The sequence below is a fragment of the Chiloscyllium plagiosum genome, unplaced genomic scaffold (assembly GCF_037043375.1).
Source record: "Chiloscyllium plagiosum isolate Xiang-an unplaced genomic scaffold, Cpla_swu_hap1 HiC_scaffold_31, whole genome shotgun sequence".
In the NCBI taxonomy this organism is placed as follows: domain Eukaryota; kingdom Metazoa; phylum Chordata; class Chondrichthyes; order Orectolobiformes; family Hemiscylliidae; genus Chiloscyllium; species Chiloscyllium plagiosum.
Window position 1 is genome coordinate 29,841,448 of NW_028270169.1, and position 21,768 is coordinate 29,863,215.

A 21,768-nucleotide genomic window follows, 5' to 3' on the forward strand; every position below is an offset into this window, starting at 1 on the left:
GCGGTTGCAGGGGATCGCCACATGCAGCACCCTCCATCCCAGATCCCCAAGAGAAAGGGGGAGGACTCCCGCATAAAGAGTCCTCCACTGGGGATCCCCACTGCCCGGTGGCAAATGGGCACGCCAAGGCGTGTCTGGGCAGTGGATAAGGGAAAAGAGGTGGACGGTGTGCAGCAACATTCGATACAGGGCCTGCCATTTTATGTCCCTAAAGGGGACAACATTAAAATCCCAGAGGTGGCTCAAGTTGTGGGACACAGACTCCTGTGGGAGGTATGGGACCCTGGGGCAAATGTGAAATTCTATCCGGGCAGAGGTAAGCGCAAACGGGATTCCACCACAAACCTGAGCATCCTCCAACTGGCGCACTATGTCGGGTCCAAGCACTGCCATTTTAAGGCGTCAAATGGCAGTGGTCACGAACCGGACATCTACCGCCACCCTGCTCACCAAATCCTGCGGCAGCGTCCAGTCCAGGCCCCCACCGCATCCCCGACACTGGTCACCCTTGCTGCCATGGCCCTCTCTTCCAACTGCCATTTGAACTCAAGAGTATCCTGGGTTTTTTTTTAAATTTTAATAAACTGTCTACAGTTTACAAGCAATTAATATTAACAGCTGTATACAGAAAAACAACAATTTACAAGGGAGAGGAGCGGCAAAGCCAAATCCCAAACCCCACCATTCAACCAGTTTTCAGGGAACTGAAGACAAACCTCAAATCCCACATTCGGGATGTAGATTTGCTCGCTGAGCTGGAAGGTCCATTTCCAGACGTTTCGTCACCCTACTAGGTAACATATTCAGTGGGCCTCCAGGCGAAACACTGCTGCTGATTTCTGATTTGTATTTATATGTTTGGGTTTCTTTGGGTTGGTGATGTCATTTACTGTGGCGATGTCATTTCTTTTTCTCAAGGGGTGGTAGACGAGGTCTAACTCGATGTGTTTGTTGATAGAGTTCTGGTTGGAATGCCATGCTTCTGGGAATTCTCATGAGTGTCTCTGTTTGGCTTATCTTAGGATGGATGTGTTGTCCCAGTCGAAGTCGTGTCCTTCCTTATCTGTATGTAAGGATACTAGTGAGAGAAGGTCATGTCGTTTTGTGGCTAGTTGGTGTTCATGTATCCTGGTGGCTAGTTTTCTACCTGTTTGTCCAATGTGGTGTTTGTTGCAGTCCTTGCACGATATTTTATAAATGACATTATTTTTGCTTGTTTTCTGTATACGGTCTTTCAAGTTCATTAGCTGATGTTTTAGTGTGTTGGTAGGTTTGTGGGCTACCATGATGCCAAGGGATCCAAGTAGTCTAGCAGTCATTTCCGAGATGTTTTTGAAGTAGGGGAGAGTGGCTAGGGTTTCTGGACGTATTTTGTCTGCTTGTTTGGGTTTGTTGCTGAGAAATCAGCAGACTGTGTTCGTTGGGTACCCATTACTTTTGCATACACGGTATAGGCAATTTTCCTCTGCTCTGTGTAGTTCCTCTGTGCTGCAGTATGTGTTTTGGTTCATTGAAATATGTTCTGAAACAAGCTAAACAGAGACACACATGAGAATTCCTAGAAGCATGGCATTCCAGCCAGAACTCTATCAATAAACACATTGAGTTAGATCCTGTCTACCACCCCCTGAGATAAAGAACAGGAAATGACATCACCACAGGAAATGACATCACCAACCCAAGGTAATCTAAACATATAAATAGAAATCAGGAATCAACAGCAGTACTTTGCCTGGAGGCCCACTGAAGATGTTGCCTAGTAGGGTAACAAAATGTCTATAAAAGAATCTTCCATTTCAGTGAGCAAACCTACATCCAGAACCTCAACTTGAGCTACAAATCTTCTCAAAACTCGCTAATTCCACATTCATTCATCACAAAAGCAGCAGTAAAAAAATACAACGCAATTTGATAAGAAACAGTGTATAGAATACAGAGCCCCCCAGCAACCCACCCATTCTTCCCACCCACCATCCAGCCACTCTAAGACAGCCCACTGCTATGCCCCTTCCAGCTCTCAGTCTGCCCCACGCCCCTTCTGACTACCTCTAGGACAGCCCGTCCTGCTTCCCCAACCATCCCAGGATGACAGTAATCATGACGGCCTACCCACCTTCTGGCTTCCCTAACCACCCTTTGCACTTTCCGGCCATCTCTAGGACAGCCCATCCCAGTATCTGCCCGGGGTGACAATGCTGAGGACGGCCTACCACCTTCCAGCTCCCAGACTACCCCTCCGTACCATTGGGTCTCGCCCACCCTGAGGCGCCATCCAGCCTGTGGACTGCCCTGAGACACGTTCTGGCCACATCTAGGATAGCCCATCTCCTTCCCTGGGTGACAGCATGCAGGGCAGCCCACAGGCCTTCCAGATCTCAGCCTGCCCCTATGCACCTTCTGGCTCTCGGCAGCTCTGACACACCTTCCGACCACCTTGAGGACAGCCCGTCCTGATTACTCCTCTTGGGACGACAGCACTCAGAACGGCCTACCCACCTTCATGCTCTCGGGGGTGACCGGCATCGGGATGGCCTACCCACCCTCTGGTTTTCAGGGCAACCTACCCACCATCAGGTTCACAGGCCAACCTACCAACCCTCCAGCTCTCAGGGTGTCAGCTTTCGGGATGGGCCTATGAGCTTCCCAGCTCACAGTCAGGCCTGCCAGACCCAGGGACACACAAATCAGTGCAGGTGATAACCTTAACAGGCAACATGACAGAGTCAATGATCAAGAAAGAGTCCCTTCTGGTACAGAGTTCATTACCATAAACCGTTCTCTTCAAAATGTCGAGACCATTCCCAAGAACAGAGTCCACTCCAGTATACAAAGTGTATTGCCAGAAATTGAGTCCACTCCAAACTGCAGAGTCCACTCCTGAAGGCAGTAAATGTACACCCCATAGTTGTTCAGTCTCCATAGAGTCCTGGGCCATCCATAGAGAATCGGGCCCACTCACAGTACATTGTAAAGGTGCAGTTAACTCAAGGGTTCGGTCCACCGCAAAAGGCAGGGTCCACTCCCAAACTCCAGGACACAGTAAATGCTAACCTCCCAGCACACACACAGGTGTTCATTCTTTACAGAAGCTTAGTCCATCAACAAAGGACCAGGCTTACCCATAGGAACAACTCAGCTGGAAAGATCTATTTTCTCACAAGGGTTCAGTTCAAACACCAAAAAAGTGAAAATATATTTAAAAAAACAAAGAAAACCAGAATGTAAGGGCTAAGCCATGCCACAAAATCAACATCGTCCTTTACTCAAAGTAGAAGAGAAAAAAAAGAGTAACACACAGACTGTAACCAGCCTGCAAAACAACAGTTCCCTAATGAGAACCAAGTTACACCTGAAACACATTGACTGTGAAAATTAGGCAGTTTAGAAATCAGCCCTCAATAGAAAGACAATACCAGTTAACAAACTGGCTATATAATTCAGCCAATCCAGGAATTAGGTTTCTTTCTTTCCTTCCCCCCCCCCACCCCAACAAAAAAAGGCAAAACCAACAACAGCAGTAACACATGACTATGGCCCAGCCAGTACAGAGTCTGTCCCCTAAACTGAGAAAATTCTAAATCTCCTGGTTATATTGATCCGCCAGGGCTTTCCTGATTATCCCAGGTTAACAACTGCAACTGAGGATCTCATAGCCAATAAGATTCCTTCTTTCTCAACAGGGGTAACAGAGGTAGACATAGGGCTTAATGAATATGTAGATGCATTGTGATGTAACTGTGACCTCAGTGGTTGTATGCTAGTACTCTTCAGGAAGTTTAGGACCAGTACAGCACAGAGCATGTTGCTCTGTAGCCTTACCATCCTGTATAGTCCATTAATAAAACTTACTTAAAAATAACCTGGATGCCTGGCCTGAAATTGTATGAAGATCCAAAGAACTGATACTAAAAGAAATAGTACTTAAGGTTATTAAACAGATCCTACTTATGTAACTGCTCTAAATTGAGGACATTTTATCCTAAACATTTCCCTCCTTGTAATAATATTGCATTCTTTCCAAGATTTCGCTCTGTACATTGATCCTTTAGCTGCTGTTCCTGTTTTCATGATCTTTCCAAATTATACACAAATAAAATACTTCATCAGCCCCCAAATACTCAGGACATCTCATAAAATAAATGACAAGGGATATAATTTCAAGTGCAAAGTTTCAAATAGCACAAAAATCTTTGACGTGTGTGAATTTGCTCTGTGTTCACCAAAGTAATCGCACTTTGAAGTCATATTTTGTAAAGTTCTTGGAGGAAAGATTATACAAATAACGTCTGATTTCTCTAGAACTGAAAAAGTGAAGGAGTGATTTGATGAAAGTCTGCAAGATATTGTGAGTGTCTGTGAGAGAGTATGTGCATATGTGTAAGTGTGAGTGTAAAGGGGTATAAGTCTGTGAGAGGGTGTATGTGTGAGTGTAGGAGTGTATGGGTCTGTAGGAGAGTGTGTGTGTCTGTAGGAGTGTGTCTGTGTGTGTGTGTGCGCGTGTGTGTGTCTAGGGGTGTCAGTGTCTGTCTGTATGTGTGCATCTGCCTGTGTGTGTGTCTGTGTGTGCGTGTGTAGTGCAATGGGGTCACCTGTAGTGTGAGATGAACCAAGGTCCCAGTTGAGGCCATCCCCATGGGTACCAAACTTGGCTATCAGCCTCTGCTCGGCCACTTTTCATTGTTGCCTGTCCCAAAGTCCGCCTCGGAGGACAGTCACCCAAAGGTCCGAGGTCGAATGTCCTGGTCCGCTGAAGTGTTCTCCGACTGGGAGGGAACACTCCTGTCTGTTGATTGTTGTGCGGTGTCCATTCATCCGTTGCCTTAGCCTCTACTTGGTCTCACCAATGTACCATGTCTCAGGGCATCCTTGCCTGCAGCGTATGCGATAGACAACGTTGGCTGAGTCGCATGAGTACCAACCACATACATGGTGGGAGGTATCCTGACGCATAATGGTGGTATCCATGTCCACATTCTGACACTTGCAGCATCCCTTATGACAAGGTTGTATGATATTGTCCTGAAAGTCAGGCAGTTTGCTATGAACAATGATCCGTTTGAGGTTTGGTGGTTGTTTAAAGGCAGCAGTGGAGGTATGGGAAAGGTGAGGTGCTCACCCTCATTGATAATGTGTTGCAGGTTGCGAAGAACATGGTGTAGGTTTTCGGCTCCTGGGAAGTACTGGACAATGAAGGATATCCTGCCAGTTGCAGCACGTGTCTTTCTCCTGAGGAGATCATCATGGTTTCTTGCTGTGGCATGTCGGAACTGGCGGTTTATGAATTGAGCATTGTACCCTGTTCTTATGAGAGCATCCTTGAGTACTTCCAGGTGTCCGTCACGTTCCTCCTCATCTGAACAGATCCTGTGTATGCGTAGGGCTGGTCCATAGGGGATGGGTGTTTTAATATGTTTCATGTGGAAGCTGAAGAAGTGTAGCATCATGAGGTCATCCGTGGATTTGCAGTAGAGTGTGGTGCAGTAGAGTGTGGTGTGGTCCTTGATGGAGATGCATGTGTCCAAAATGAGACAGATAATAGAGAGTAGTTCATGGTGAGTTTGGTGGTGGCATGACATTCGTTGATATCACTGTGCAGTTGTTTCAGTGACTCCACGCCATGGGTCAAGAGGAAGAAAATGTCGTCAATGTACCTGGTGTACAGTGTTGGTTGGAGTTCCTGCGTAGAGAAGAAGTCTTGTTCGAACCTGTGCATGAAAATGTTGGCATATTGGGGTGCAAATCTGGTCCCCGTGACTGTTCTGTATGTCTAGATGAAGAACTGGTTGTCAAAGGTGAAAATGTTGTGGTCAAAGATAAAGCAGATGAGTTGTAGGATGGTGCTCAGAGATTGGCAGTTGTTGGTGTTGAGTACTGAGAACTGTCTGGCGGTATGGCACCATCGTGGACCATGAATTTTGTCTTCTTTCTGCCGATGATCAAACTATTTATACACTTGAGAGAGCCTGTCCATTATTTGCTGCTGGTATGAAGTGTTAGTGTAATACTGTCAGCATTGAGCAACTCTCACAGAGCAACAAAGAGGACTTAGTGACCCATAGGTTTTGATTTCAAATGAATAAGGGTGATCAGCCTTCTGATATTCGGATATTCAGCAATGACAAGCCATTGAATGCCAAGGGGCAATGCTTGGATTCTTTCTTGTTGGAGATGGTCATTGCCTGGCACTTGTGTGGTGCAATTGTTACTTTTTCTCATTGCCATATCTGAAATGCTATTGATGCAGAATATCTGCTGTGTTCATGTACAAGGCAATAATCACTGCACTTCAAGAGTGATTTATAGCATGTGAATCACTTTGAAACATTCTGATAAGATGCAATGTAAATGTTATTATTACAGGCAGTGTACTGTTCATTTGCTAGACACAGGCCAGCTGTGTCATTCTATACAAATAAATTATAAATGACAAAACAACATCTCTAACTTAAATATGTATTAGTGTGATCAAATTCAGTCCAGTTGAGTGATTTCTACTTTGCAGTATTGCCATGGGGATACAATGAATTTATATATTCAACTAAGAAATCAGCAGCTGTCAACTATTCAGTGTACAGCCCTGAGAACATGTATATTAGATTAGATTAGATTACTTTACAGTGTGGAAACAGGCCCTTCGGCCCAACAAGTCCACACCGACCCGCCAAAGCGCAACCCACCCATACCCCTACATTTACCCCTTACCTAACACTACGGACAATTTAACATGGCCAATTCACCTGACCTGCACATCTTTGGACTGTGGGAGGAAACCAGAGCACCCGGAGAAAACCCACGCAGACACGGGGAGAATGTGCAAACTCCACACAGTCAGTCGCCTGAGGCGGGAATTGAACCCGGGTCTCTGGCGCTGCGAGGCAGCAGTGCTAACCACTGTGCCACCGTGCCGCCCAGAAACATCTTGTTCCTATTTTACTCACAATGCATTTAAGAGACACAACTGCTGGAAAAAGAAGGCCAATGAAACAATAATACACTGACTACATTTTCATACCTAAACAAGGCTTTTGTGCCAGTCTTTCACACTGACGAACAGCAAGAATAATGCAACCTTAAAAGGCAGGTATATCACTGAGTAGAGAGCATTCCCTAAAGTTTTGAATTTATTTCAGCAACTGTCAACTGGTTATGTTTGCCCAGAGGTTTTGATTTTTCCATTCGAATATTATTCCCAACTCAGTCAGAGACATGTTAAAAGATTAGCAGTTACAGAAATAATAAACGTTCAGCATTAGCTGAAATATTCTTGCTGTGTTTACGTAGGATTTTCAAGCTTAGACGTGTTTGAGTTCAAGTAACAATTTAGCAAACTGAGAACTGATCTGCTCTGAGCAGCTTCCTACTATTATAAAATCAGTAAGCTGCTCTCCTTCACTCTTATTAGGATGACAGAACTGTCAAAACAGTGATGAACGCATCATTTTAATTGTAGTTATCCCTGATATGCTGCTTTAAAAACATTACTTATACCATAATCGAGCTGTCTGAAATGTGGAGTTTAAAGTGAGAGAGGTTGTATTAAAAAGCGGTAACTCAAAGATTCCTTGTTGAAGAAATGTATTTGCACGCAATAAGTCAAGATAAACAAGCTGGGTGTTACCAATGAGAAAATTCAGGGGTGCTTTATAACAAGAACTAGGCAATCCAGTGTGTGAAAAAATGTTTCTGCAAATCCCTTCTAACACTCATGCCTTCCCTTAAATCTGTGCGCCAAGTCATTAATTCTTCTACTAAAGGAAATGGTTCTCCATAACTACCGCATCTATGCCACTCAGAACTTTGTACACCTCAGTAAAATTTCCCTTAAGCCTTCCTTGTTCTCACAGAAGCAGCATCAGACTATCTAGTCTGTCTTCATAGCTGTATCACTCAGGCAACATTCTGATGAATCTCTTCTGCAGTCCCCACCGTCACGCTCACTCTCTTGCAGACTCCCACACCATCACGCTCATTCGTCCGCACACTCCCCCACTATTAGGTTAGGTGAATTGGCCATGCTAAATTGCCCGTAGTGTTAGGTAAGGGGTAAATGTAGGGGTATGGGTGGGTTGCGCTTCGGCAGGTCGGTGTGGACTTGTTGGGCCGAAGGGCCTGTTTCGACACTGTAATCTAATCTAATCTAATCTAATCTATCACACTCACTTCCACGCACACTCCCCCAGCGTCACACTCACTCCCCCGCACACTCTCCCACGATCATAGGAGATTAGTAGAACAGTCAAATCTAAAGTTTACAAAGACATAGGTGAGGGCTTCACCAGCAGATAAGCTGAGAAGGAGCAGAGTTCACTACAATTAGAAATGTGGAAATGGACAGATTTTGTAATGATAACTTCTTCTGTTTTCTCACACACACAAAAAGCTAACTCATGTAATACTTTTCCAGTTAAGCCATTAAGGGCTAGCCATTAAATTCTAAAAGCATAATTGACAGTTTCCACCAGTTACTGTGAGAACACTGCATGTTAATTGTATATTAACTATATATTATGTGAGATTAAAGCACACACTTGGCCCAAACATTGTGAAACAAGATTACTTTATTCCACTGGCATTGGGTCTTCACCAACAGTGAGAGAAATTAAGATAAACTTAAGAAAAAATTGAATTAAACCTGTAGTTCATATCTGATTGAGAAAGTGCTGTTTGTCTCCCCCTCTCTCCTTGAGCTCTCTTTTTAACAAAGACTCCTTTCCTCCAGAGAGGATCCACCTGACTGCTCAAGCTCCCCTGCTGGTGGTCATTATTTGGGGATTCAGTTGTGCTTTTACAAACAGGAGCATACAGAAAATATTACATTTTGGTTAGAGATGTACGCTTGTAATGTTTGTCGTCATAAATAATTGCTTGTAAAAACATACAAAGTTTAGTTCAGGTTCTATCCATCGATGCCTCGGTTTATGGAATATAACATTGTTTCCCATGTCTGATGTGACAGGAAGTTGGATTTCCCTTTTCCACATGATGCAGCAGTTCAGTCCACTAAGCTGGTAATCACAGTTCCTAACCTTAGTGAGAAAAAGGCTTGCAAATGTCTACACAATCAAGTTTCTTGTAAGAACTAGATGAAATGATACCTCACCCCTTAAACATGATAAATGGTGTCCCACTCACAATTGTCCAAATATTAATTATGGCCATTTCTAGTTTCTCCTAGTTTCAGGTATCCAGTTTATTGTTAAAAAGGTACTAAATTCAATCGTATAAGTTTTATAAAGAACAGCCTAGACAGTGCAGGAAATTGTGTAACATATAGACTAGATTCAGTAGGACAAAAAGACCAAGAAGCATAGCATTGGTGACTTGTATAGTTAAGTAGTCAGGTTTTACTAGCACCATACACTTTGCTTGCATCATTCCAGAGATAGCTGGCACAGATGGAAAAGCAGTGTCTCTGGTCTCTGGTGTTTCCATAACTTAGCTGAAAAGCTATGACTGATTCGTACTAATCTTCTCAACAAGCTTAGTAGACATACTCGAGACTTAGAATTTTTACAGCACAGAAAGACACTCTTCAGCCCATCATGTCCATACTGGTCAAGCACAAATCCATCTATTCCCATTTTCTTTTCTAGCACATGGCAAAGCTTTGTATGCTATAGCATTTCAAACATCCGTCTAAATACTTCTTACATGAAATGAGGGTTCCCACTCATGCCATTCTTTTAGGCAACCCAGTGTGTGAAAAATTGTTTCTGCAAATCCCTTCTAACCCTCCTGCCTTCCCTTAAAACTGTGCCTTTGGTCATTAACCCCTCTACTAAAGGAAATGGTTCTCCATAACTACCACAGCTATGCCTCTCAGAACTTTGGACACCTCAATAAAATCTTCTTTAAGCCTTCTCTGTTCTCACAAAAGCAGCACCAAACTATCTAGTCTGTCTTCAGAGCTGTACTGCTCAGGCAACATTCTGGTAAATCTCCTCTGCAATCCCTCCAGTGCAATCACATCCTCCCTGTAGTGTGGCAACCAGAACTGCACACAGTACACCAGTCCTAACTAATGTTATATACAGATCCATCATAACCTCCTTGCTCTTGTATTCAATGCAAATATCCAAAATGCTTTTTTGGCCACTTTATCTAGCTGTCCTATTGCCTTCAAGCAAGTATAAACATTCACATCCTCTAATCCTCAGTACATCCCAGCTTCTTATCATTCGTTGCCTAAATCCTCCTAGCATGTGTCACCTTACATTTTTCAGAATTAAATTTCTTCTGTTACTGTTCTTCCAATCTGACATTCCTGCACACTTCACAATGTCATTTAAGGCTTTCCTCCTCACTTTTTACCTCACCACCAACAACCATCTTATCTGCAAACTTATCGATGATCCCTCCTACGTTCATGTCTGGATCATAAATGAACATAACAAACAGTAGTGACCCAGCAATGAATTTCATAGTATGCCATTAGACACAGGATTCCATTTACAACAATACCCTTCGACTATCACCTTCTGCTTCCTGCCACAAAGCCAATTTTAGATCAATATTTTCAAACTGCCCTGGATCCTATGGGCTCTTAGCTTCTTAACCAGTCTGCCATGCAAGACCTTATCAAAAGCCTTACTGAAGTCCATGTGGACTATATCAACTGCTTAACCATCATCTTTCCACCCAGTCACCTCCTCGAAAAATTCAATCGAATTGACTGGGCATGATCTTCCACTTACAAAGTCATGCTGACTATCCTTGATAAATTCTTGCCTCTAGAAGTGAAGACTAATTCTGACTCTCAGACCTTTTCAATAGTTTACCTACCACTGACATTAGAATCCACAGACCTGTAGCTTCCTAGTTTATTCTACCACTCTTCTTGAATAGTGATACCACATTAGCCATCCTCCAGTCCTTTTGTATCCAGAGGGGAACTGAAAATTAAATTAATGCATTAGTATGTCATAACTATGAAAATCACCAGTTCAGAATCACTCCACTTGTTAACTTGCTCAGCCTGTTTGTCTCAGACAAGGGAATCATTGTGAGATTGTTAGGGATGAGTTTCTTTCATCTTTGCTTATTACAGGTGAATGTCATCCAAAATATTATCTCACTCTACAATTTCTTACCAAGCCTCTGAGAGCCGAGCGCTTCCAGATTTCAATGCTTCATTTGTTCATGTTTTATTCTCTGAGGTTTACACACTCAAGTAGCTGGCTTGCTCATCAAATTTGCATGTCTGGTACTTCCAATGATCCATTATCATTCAAAAAGTGCTCAGGAAATAGCAAGATTGTGCACACAATATTTTAAGCCTTATGCAATTGCATAGCATTTACACAGGCGACTGCTGAAGGCGACTATTGCAGATACAGTTTTATTTGTTGTTCCATCATGTGGTCTATTAAACCATACGTGATTTCGCAGCTCACAAAAATGCAAAACAGTCATACAGCAGCAAGGTAGACAGAAGATACAAAAGTGTTGAGTCAAGATTTATAATGCCATAAGTAATTTCACAGCCTGAAATTAGTCTTTAAAATGCAGAATGCAAAATAAAACATAATCACTGTGTTACTTAGAGTCAAAGAGTCATAGATATGTACAGCACGGAAACAGACTCTTCAATCCAACTCATCCATGCTGACCAGATATCCCAAATTAATTTAGTCCCATTTGCGAGCACTTGGCCCATATGCCTCTAAACCCTTCCCATACATATACCCATCCAGATGCCTTTGAGATAGTTGTATTCCCAATTTCTTTCTAATCTTTTTGCTTTCAGCTTTGCTTCAATTGATAGTATTCTCAGTTCTCAGGTTAGTGGGTTCAAATCCTGATGCAGAGTTGTGAATGTAAAACCTTCAGCTGACACAGTTGGAAGTACTGACTTTCAGATAAACGTGTTTAAACTGATGCCTTTCCTGTTCTCTCATGTGGATATAAAAGGTCCAAAGGCATTGTATCAGAGACGGGAAGATATCCCCAGGACCTTAGAGAATACTTAACCCTCAAAGTTACTGAAAAAAACTTAGGCTGCCATTATCACATTGTTCTTCAATACAGAGTATCAGCTAACTTTTCAGCAACATTGCTTTTTGTAGGAGCTTGATATGCACAAATTGGCTGCCATATTGTTTAAATTACGATGGTACTTTAATGGCTGTTAAGGACGTGATCAGGTGTACTCTGTGGAAAGCTAAGGAAGTAATTGCTGGGCTCCTTGTTGAAATATTTGGATTATTGTCAGTCACAGGTGAGGTGCCGGAAGACTGGAAGTTGGCTAACGTGGTGTAACTATTTAAGAAAAGTGGTAAGTAAAAACCAGGGAACTATAGACCAGTGAGCCTGACATCGGTGGTGGGCAAGTTGTTGGAGGGAATCCTAAGGGACAGCAGTTACATGTATTTGGATAGGGATGGACTGATTAGGGATAGTCAGCATGACTTTGTGCGTGGGATATCATATCTCACAAAATTGATTGAGTTTTTTGAAGAAGTAATGAAGAGGATTGATGAGGGCAGAATGATGGACATGATCTATGTGGACTTCAGTAAAGCATTCAACAAGATTCCTCATGGTAGACTGGTTAGCAAGGTTAGATCACACAGAATACAGGGAGAACTAGCCATTTGGATACTGAACTGGCTCGAAGGAAGAAGACAGAGTGTGGTGGTGGAGGGTTCCCTTTAGATTGGAGGCCTGTGATCAGTGGTGTACCACAAGGATCAGTGCTTTTTGTCATTTATATCAGTGATTTGGATATGAACTAGGAGGTATAGTTAGTAAGTTTGCAGATGACACAAAATTGGAGGTGTAGTGGACAGCGAAGAAGGTTAACTCAGTGTACAATGGGATCTTGATCAGACCAGCCAACAGGCCGAGGAGTGACAGATAGAGTTTAATTTAGATAAATGTGAGGTGCTGCATTTTGGAAAAGCAAATCAGGGCAGGGCTTATACACTTAATGGCAAGGTCCTGGGGAGTGTTGTTGAACATGGCAAGGGTGTGAGGAGTGTTGCTGAACAGAGGGAGACCTTGGAGTGCAGATTCATAGTTCCTTGAAAGTAGAGTCTCAAATAGATAGGATAGTGAAGAAGGCATTTGCTATGCTTTTCTTTATTGGACAGAGCATTGAATATAGGAGTTGGGAGGTCATGTTGTGGCTGTATAGGACATTGGTTAGGCCACTTTTGGAATATTGTGAGCAATTCTGTTCTACCTCCTATAGGAAGGATGTTGTGAAAATTGAAAGGGTTCAGAAAAGACTTCAAGAATGTTGCAGTCAGGTTACATGTATGGGTTGCATATAGTCTGAATCTATTAATACTATGTATGACTATACATAAAAATCTGAAATGTTTGGAAGCTATCAACTTACATTTGCTATACATTGCTAATAATGAACTATATTATTTGGCAGTAAACTTTTGAAATATTGTGTGCAATTCTGGTCTCCCTCCTATAGGAAGGATGTTGTGAAACTTGAAAGGATTCAGAAAAGATTTACAAGGATGTTGCAAGTTTGGAGGGTTCGAGCTACAGGGAGAGGCTGAATAGACTGGGGCTGTTTTCCCTGGAAGGTCGGAGGATGAGGTGTGACCTTATAGGGGTTTGTAAAATCATGAGGGCCATGGATAGGGTAAATAGACAAGTTTAGGGAGACAATGGAAAGATTTAAAGAACCTAAGGGGCAACCTCTTTCGGCAAAAAGTGCTGCTTCTATGGAATGAGCTGCCAGAGCAAGTGGTGGAGGCGAGTACAATTACAACATTTAAAAGGCATCTGGATGAGTATTTGAATAGGAAGGGTTTCGATGGATATGGGCCCAATGCTGGCAAATGGGGTTAAATTAATTTAGGATATCTGGTCGGCATGGATGTGTTGAACCGAAGGGTCTGTTTCCATGCTGTACGTCTCTATGACTCTAAGTGCTTTGAGATGTACTGACCTTGTGAAAGTCATTATATAAATATAAGTCTTACATTTTTCTTCTTTCTTCTATAAGGAATCATTTTATTAAATGACAATTGCAATCCACTAAATTATTATTAAATTTGAAAATAAATCTTCAATTTATCTGCCCACTGTCAGATTGAATCTTGCTAAATAAATGATATTTTAATGTAGTGAAAAACATGATCATAATGGTTTGTGGTCCATCTTTGAGGTGTTTAAGTTAAATAGTTTATGTGGCATCAGGCTTTGAAATTGAAGTCAGGTTACATGTATGGATTGCATATCATCTGAATCTATTAATATTATATATGACTATATATGTAAAAATGTGAGATGTTAGAAACACTATCAACTTCTGTTTGCTATATGTTGCTAATGATGAAATATATTATTTGGTAGTAAATTTGATTTAGTTTTGTGAAGTATTTAGCAGTGGCAAGTATCAGTGAGAAAAGTTAGAGTCGTGACACAAAAACAGTATTCCAGCAGGAATATTGGTAATAATTACATTTATGTTAGTAATTATGTGGATTAAAATTATCCTATGACTTGTTCCTGGATGATTGGCTGGTCTGTCAATGAAAAGTCCACCACAAGCAACCCATTCAGTGGCTGTGTCATGAAGTTGTGCTCTATTGAATTTCATCAGCTGGATTCATATTTTGGACTTTTAAGATGAAGTGGTTTTTGGTATCAAAGTGGCTTTTCACTGAAACAAAAGGACACTGGTTCACAATAAAAGGGCTACAACTATTGCATCACTATTTAAGTCACACTTCATGAATTGGAAACACAGCATTTGTGAACACTACTCCAGAAAATTAACACCTGGAGAGGTGTAAAAAATATAAAGAAGGATATTTGTCTGTATAAAACCTAGCTATTTCTCTCAATATAATCTGCCGCCATTTTCAACTTGTTTGGCTGGGATTGAACTTAATGCTTCCATTATCCATTTGGACTAAGCCTAAAGAAAATTTCAGACGTGGTGGAACTCATTGAAGGTCTGAGTGATTTTATCATGAACTTTAGGTTTACTGAAGGAGTCTGTTAATTTTGTAAAAATTCTGAAAAAAATATTTTCCGAAATGCTTTTTAAGAAATGGATATTAATGTCTTTTGCTTGGCCAAACATAAAGTAGACAAAAGCGAAATACTGCGGTTGCTAGTAATCTGAAATCAAAATAAGAAGCGCTGGAAATATTGAACAAGTCAAGCAGCAACTGTGAAGAGAAACAGAGTTAATATTTCAGATCAACAATGACCTTTCATAAAAAGTGTTCTGATGAAAGTTTAACAACTTGAAATGTTAAGTATGTTTCTCTTCACAAACGCTGCCTATTTCCAGAAGCTTTTTTGTTTTATTATCATAGTCAAATGTCTGTTGGGTTTACTGTTCTGGAAGCATTTTCAAAACATGTGCATAATAGCAAAAGCCGGAGAAGTTAGAATGTCCTAACCTGGTATCAGGCACTCTATTTTAACTGCAAGCTTTGTACGTGCAAATGGCAATGAAAAACAGTTGTAGGGCCTCCAAATTAACATGAAGTCCGCAAAACAGGAAACATAAACATCTGTCTCCTGTCAATAACTTGCTCTATAACATGAGACCTTAATGTCATCCTTCACAGTTCATTGTCATTCCCTGTCAGGTACACCTAAACTTCTGGGAAGAGTACATCAATTTTACAAAAAGGACAATGCTCCTCAGAATCTTCTTTCCGTTAACCATCAAAGTAGATTCACAATCTCTAGAAATATGCAGCACCTCAGGTATTGTGCAGTACAAATGTTTAGATTAGATTTCCTACAGTGTGGAAACAGGCCCTTCAGCCCAACCAGCCCTCCGAAGAGACCTACTTCCCTCTGACTAATGCACCTAACACTATGATAAATTTAGCATGACCAATTCACCTGGCCTGCACATCTTTGGACTGGGGGAGGAAACTGACACAGACACAGGGAGAATGTGCAAACTCCACACAGACAGTCGCCCAAGGCTGGAACCGAACCTAGGACTCTGGTGCTATGAGGCAGCAGTGCTAACCACTGAGCCACTGTGCCACCCTATGTGTTAGCGATTGGAAATATACAAACAATCTATAACCACCATCTTTTTGAAAGTTTGAAATTTTGCTTGATTGAAGCAATTTATTTTGCAAGGTATTTTAATGTCATGGTGAAAGTGGTCAACTTGTATTTTCCAACATTGTATCTTGTACATTAGAGGAAATTGCTGTCAAACTCTGAATGAACCATATGCTCCTCTGCTGTGAATGCAAACTTTATTGTCAAGAAGATCTTGCAAAGTATTAATGTCTATTTCGCAAAGTTCATTGATTCCAACTGCAGTGTATTTAACAAGCATTTTCAATTTGAAAATGACTCCAAACAGTATAGTGTAATTGTGCTTCAACCTACAGTCTTTATACATTTCTTAAACAAAAACTGCCCCCTTTTCTGTTGCATTCAATAAATTCCCCAACCACTTGTATGCAAAGTTCCACAGGCCCATGCAATACGAGCAGGGGGCATGCCATAAGTTGATCAGGGGCAATTCAAAATGTGCATATCTTAAGCTTTCTGTTCCCTTCTATTGCTAATTTATTTAGTTTTCACAGAAAGCCTACCACCATCTATCTACAGAAAAAAAGGCGCACTTCTAAGAAGTCAAGTTTACACTTAGACTTTTAACACACTTGTAATACATTTTTACATGTGATATGTTTACAAACGCTTAAAATAACCCAGTAAAATAGAAGTGATTGATCTGTGTAAAGTAACAGACTTTTTCATTTTTACATGCATCTTTCTGATAGGAGTTTCTGCCTTCATATATATCCAAAATATACAGATTCATAGTTCCTTGAAAGTGGAGTCGCAGGTAGACAGGATAGTGAAGAAGGCAGTTGGTATGCTTTCCTTTATTGGTCAGAGTATTGAGTACAGGAGTTGGGAGGTCGTGTTGCAGCTGTACAGGACATTGGTTAGGCCACTTTTGGAATATTGCATGCAATTCTGGTCTCCTTCCTATTGGAAAGATGTGAAACTTGAAAGGGTTCAGAAAAGATATAAAAGGATGTTGCCAGGGTTGCAGGATTTGAACTATAGGCAAAGGTTGAATAGACTGGGGTTGTTTTCGCTGGTGTGTCGGAGACTGAGGGGTGACCTTACAGAGTTTTATAAAATCATGAGGGATATGGATAGGATAAATAGACAAAGTGTCTTCCCTGGGGTGGGGGAGTCCAGAACTAGAGGGCATAGGTTTAGGGTGAGAAGGGGAAAGATATAAAAGAGAACTAAGAGACAACTTTTTCATGCAGAGGGTGGTACGTGTAAAGAATGAGTTGCCAGAGGAAGTGGTGGAGGCTAGTACAATTGCAACATTTAAAAGGCATCTGGATGGGTATATGAATAGGAAGAATTTGGAGGGATGTGGGCCAGGTGCTGGCAGGTGGGACTAGATTGGGTTGGGATATCTAGTCGGCATGGATAAGTTGGACTGAAGGGTCTGTTTCCGTGCTGTACATCTCTATGACTCTATGACAATTAACTCAAAGGTTGACGTGGAGGGGTATCGAGGTGATTAATAGGTCAAAAAAACTTCAGATTTATAAACTGGAATTTCCAGTATACATCATTTCCAAAAGTAGCACTTTGGTTGGGATACTCTTATAAAATTTGTGTATTTCGCTTTCACTTCCTGTGAAAAAAAACATCTGAATGGCTTGTCAATACTTACTGCTGCACAAAAAAACAAACTTGCTGTCGACTGCAGAATGGTGACAGGCTAATGTTGGATTGATAATTGGTTTTCACTTGTGCAATATCAGCCATTTCCCGAAACCTGAATTTTTGTATCTTTGGAAGACACTCGATGACAAATAGCATCACTCTATCTTAGTGTATATGTTGCATTATGGTTCAGTTCTAATCAGCACACTTGATGCCTTCCATTGTCTGTATAGAGTCATTATAACCTTTTAGCAGGAATAATTGGATGGCAACAGATGGTGTGTTGAATGAGTGGGCTCTGGGTGTTAATACTGTATCATTAACCTCTAATTTAGCTTAGTTTGCATTTTATTCAGAATCACTCAACACACCAACCATTCTCTCCATTTTAAAATTGACCATTCTACTTGTCCTAGCTGATTGCAAATATTGCACATATAAAATCTCTAACTTAATAGATTCCCTTTCCTGTTCTATACATTTCGTATGAATCTATGTACACAATTATTTGGCCTTGGATTGCAGTAATGCTATTATCCCAATTTCATTTTTTTTGTAAGTTATTTTTATCGTATATCGTTCAAACCTCACTATTACAGACTCACAGGCACCAACAAGTAATTTTCATCTTACTAACAACAGGACTTCGCAACTGATTATGATAGAATTTTAGGCAACACCAGGACATTTGTAACATTTAAACTCTCTTGCAGAAGGCTGGACCTTTTAATCTCTTCAAATGTAATGTAGAGTAAACTGATATGGATTGACATAGTTTCCTGCTCTTTCAAATTGATAAAACTGTCTTAATCAGAATCATGAACAATATTCTCTATGACTGATGATAATGAATTTTCGTTCAGCTGTTTTCTCACTCTTGCTGATTTTGTTTTCACCATTTTCCTGCAGTGTTTTTTTCTTCTCAGTTCCATTTAACTGTCCTCTCTTTGTTTCACATTTTCATCATTAGTTCACCGCTCTTCCTCAGTCACAGAGTGCCCTTTGACACAGATCAATTGTAAACAGATGGCACTTAGATCGACTTCTCCACTACCTCTCTCAGCCTCTCATTGCCTCCCTACTGTCAGAGTGCTTGATCCAAAATCCAGTCCTAGATAAACTATGATTTCCTCATGCTAAATATTGGAAAGATTGAACACCATTTTCATCCTTGCCTGCTTGAAGTCTGTTTTTCCTCAATCTGTGCTTTCACTGACTTCTCCCATACCGGACCTCTCCAATGCTAATTCTGTTCTCTCTCTGTTTCTGCACTTTCTCTGAAGCTGTATCACTGTATTCTGCACTCTTCTGCTACGTTGCCGCACTTTGTATTTTATAGTCTGCCTGTACAGGATGCAAAATAACATTTGTCTTGGTACGTGACAACAATAAATCATTCAATAAATCAATCATAAATGTCAATCAAAAATATGTCACCAATTTTTACCCCTTACTGCCACCAATCAGCCATTGAAATCCCATCTGTGCCTTTACTATGTTCAATTCTAATACTCCCCAAATCTTCCTCCCACACCCTATCTTGCGTAAACCTCAACCAAAACATTATTGTTTACATCCTATTCAACAGCACAAGCGTTGGGACCAAATGGTTGTCATAAGCTCACACTCTCTGTTAGTGAGACCAGTCCAGTGTTCTTTCAAGAGGTGGCCTAACAAATGGCTGCCTTCAAGATTATTATCAATGAAGAATGATTGTTGGGAATTTGATGTTTTAACATAGCACCATCTGACGAACTGAACATTTAGTTAAATAAAACTTAACCGAAGCTGCCAGCTCATTATTATGGAGGGGGTCACTGCCATAGGAAAGTCTTTAGCTGAGTCAATGACGCTTGTAATGCAATTAGTCCATGCTGACTCCATTGGCAGGATATACTTCTGACACTCCATGGCCATGCAGCGTGCCACCGATTGGCACTTTAATTAGCTTAGTTGGATGCCAGCTGTTAGCAAACAGGTATCAGTCACCCCCAGCAGCAACATTCCTGAAAATGGGCAATAATTCTGAATTCTACTTTGCCTCTCCATTGTCTTTCCCTCCATTCCTGTGAAGCATATGAGGTGTTGCTTTTCCATATGACGAAACTACAAAAATGAAATTTGTTGCCTTTGTATTTGATGAATCTGAAAGAGATGGTATGGATTTAATATAGAGTGTGTTGTTCAATCAATGATTATAAGGTGAATTCCATTTTCAAAACTAAAGAAAATAAATGATATTAACCAAATGACACCATATTTATTGCAAGTACAATTCATGCATTGATGCACTGCAGATTTTTCGAGTATGTTTTAAATTGCTTTCATTATTCAGAGGTCATCGATAATATAAATGGAGTGATTACTTTGTGAATAACCTTATTGGACTTGTTTATAGATTTCATTGGAAGGGTTTATTTAACACTACAGCTGTGAAGATTTCTTTCATTTTTATTTATTTCACTCCACTCGCCCTTTACCAACACTTTCCATTTGATTCTCCATTGGAATTTTTAACTCCTTGATGAATTGCAATTCCAGAGGCTCTCTCACATTCTCATATCTCTCTCAAGGAACCTGGTTCTGGGTTTGAGAAGGACCAAAGGTGTCTGTGAGGGAATATTTAAGGTACAGTGACTATTATATCATAAGATTTAGGTTTGCTTTGGAAATGAATAAATAACAATCCAGAGTAAAAATAATTAACTGGGAAAAAGTGAATTTCATTGGGATAAGAAGAAATGTGACCCAAATAAACTGGAGTCAAAGGTTGACAGGCAAAATTGCAACTCAACAATGGACTACCTTTAAAGAAAAAATAGCTGAGCGACAATCTTGATAGATTGGAACAAAAGGGAAAATGTAGGCCAAACAAATTCAGCGTTCTATGGATGATAAAAGACATACATAATAAAATGAGGAAGAAAAATAGTAAGTATAACAGATATTAGGTGGATCATACAACTGAGAACCATGCCAAATATTGAAACTTCAAAGGGGAATTGAAAAAGCAAATAAGAGAAGCAAAGAGATAGTATGGGAAGGGACAGGCACCTAACATAGAAGAGAAAGCAAAATTCTCCTATAGACAACAAAAGATGGTAAAAGATGGTAAAAGAAGAAGTGGAGCCAATGAGCATAATACAAAAGGCATTTATATATGAATGCAGAGAGCTTGGCTGGAGTATTAAAAGAATAACTTTGTGGGTTAGTTAGTTCAATTGGCTGAATGGCTTGTTTGTGATGCAGTGATGCCAACAGCCTGGGTTTAATTCTTGCACCTGCTGAAGTTACCACAAAGGACTCTTCTTCTCAACCTCTCCCCTCGCCTGGGGTTAGGTGAACTAATGCGAAAGTAGTCCTCTGAGTCTGTGGCAACTTTCCTTTTATTTTAAATGAATATCCTGCAGCTGTCTTTACGAAGGAAGAAGATGCTACACAGGTTATGGTGAAACAGGAGGAAGGTCAAATGTTTAAAGGGTTTAAAATTGATAAGAATGGACTGTGCTTAAAATTAATGAAGCAGTGGGACTAGATAAGAAATATCCAAGCATACTGAAAGAAAGCAAAATAGAAATTGTAAAGGCATTGGCCACTATTTTCCAATATTTTATTGACTCTGTGGTGGTGCCAAATGAATGAAGAATTGCAGATATAATGCTCTTTTTCAAAAAGAACGAAAGATAGTCCAGCAACTACAGGCTCAGTTTAAACTCATTGATGGAGACACTCCTAGAAAAGACTTTTTTGAAACAAAAATCAATGGTCACTTGGCAAATCTGGGTTAATTAAGAACAGCACAGATTTTTGAAGGAAAAGTCATGGTCAATTGATTGTCAAGTTATTTTACTGAGGTAACAGTGTTGCTGAGGGTATTACTGTTTATATGGTGGACATGGAATGTCAATGGCATTTGATGAAGGGCCACATAACTGACTGGAGGAGAAAGTGAGGTCTGCAGATGCTGGAGATCAGAGCTGAAAATGTGTTGCTGGAACAGCGCAGCAGGTCAGGCAGCATCCAGGGAACAGGAGAATCGACGTTTCGGGCATAAGCCCTTCTTCAGGAATGAGGAAAGTGTGTCCAGCAGGCTAAAATAAAAGGTAGGGAGGA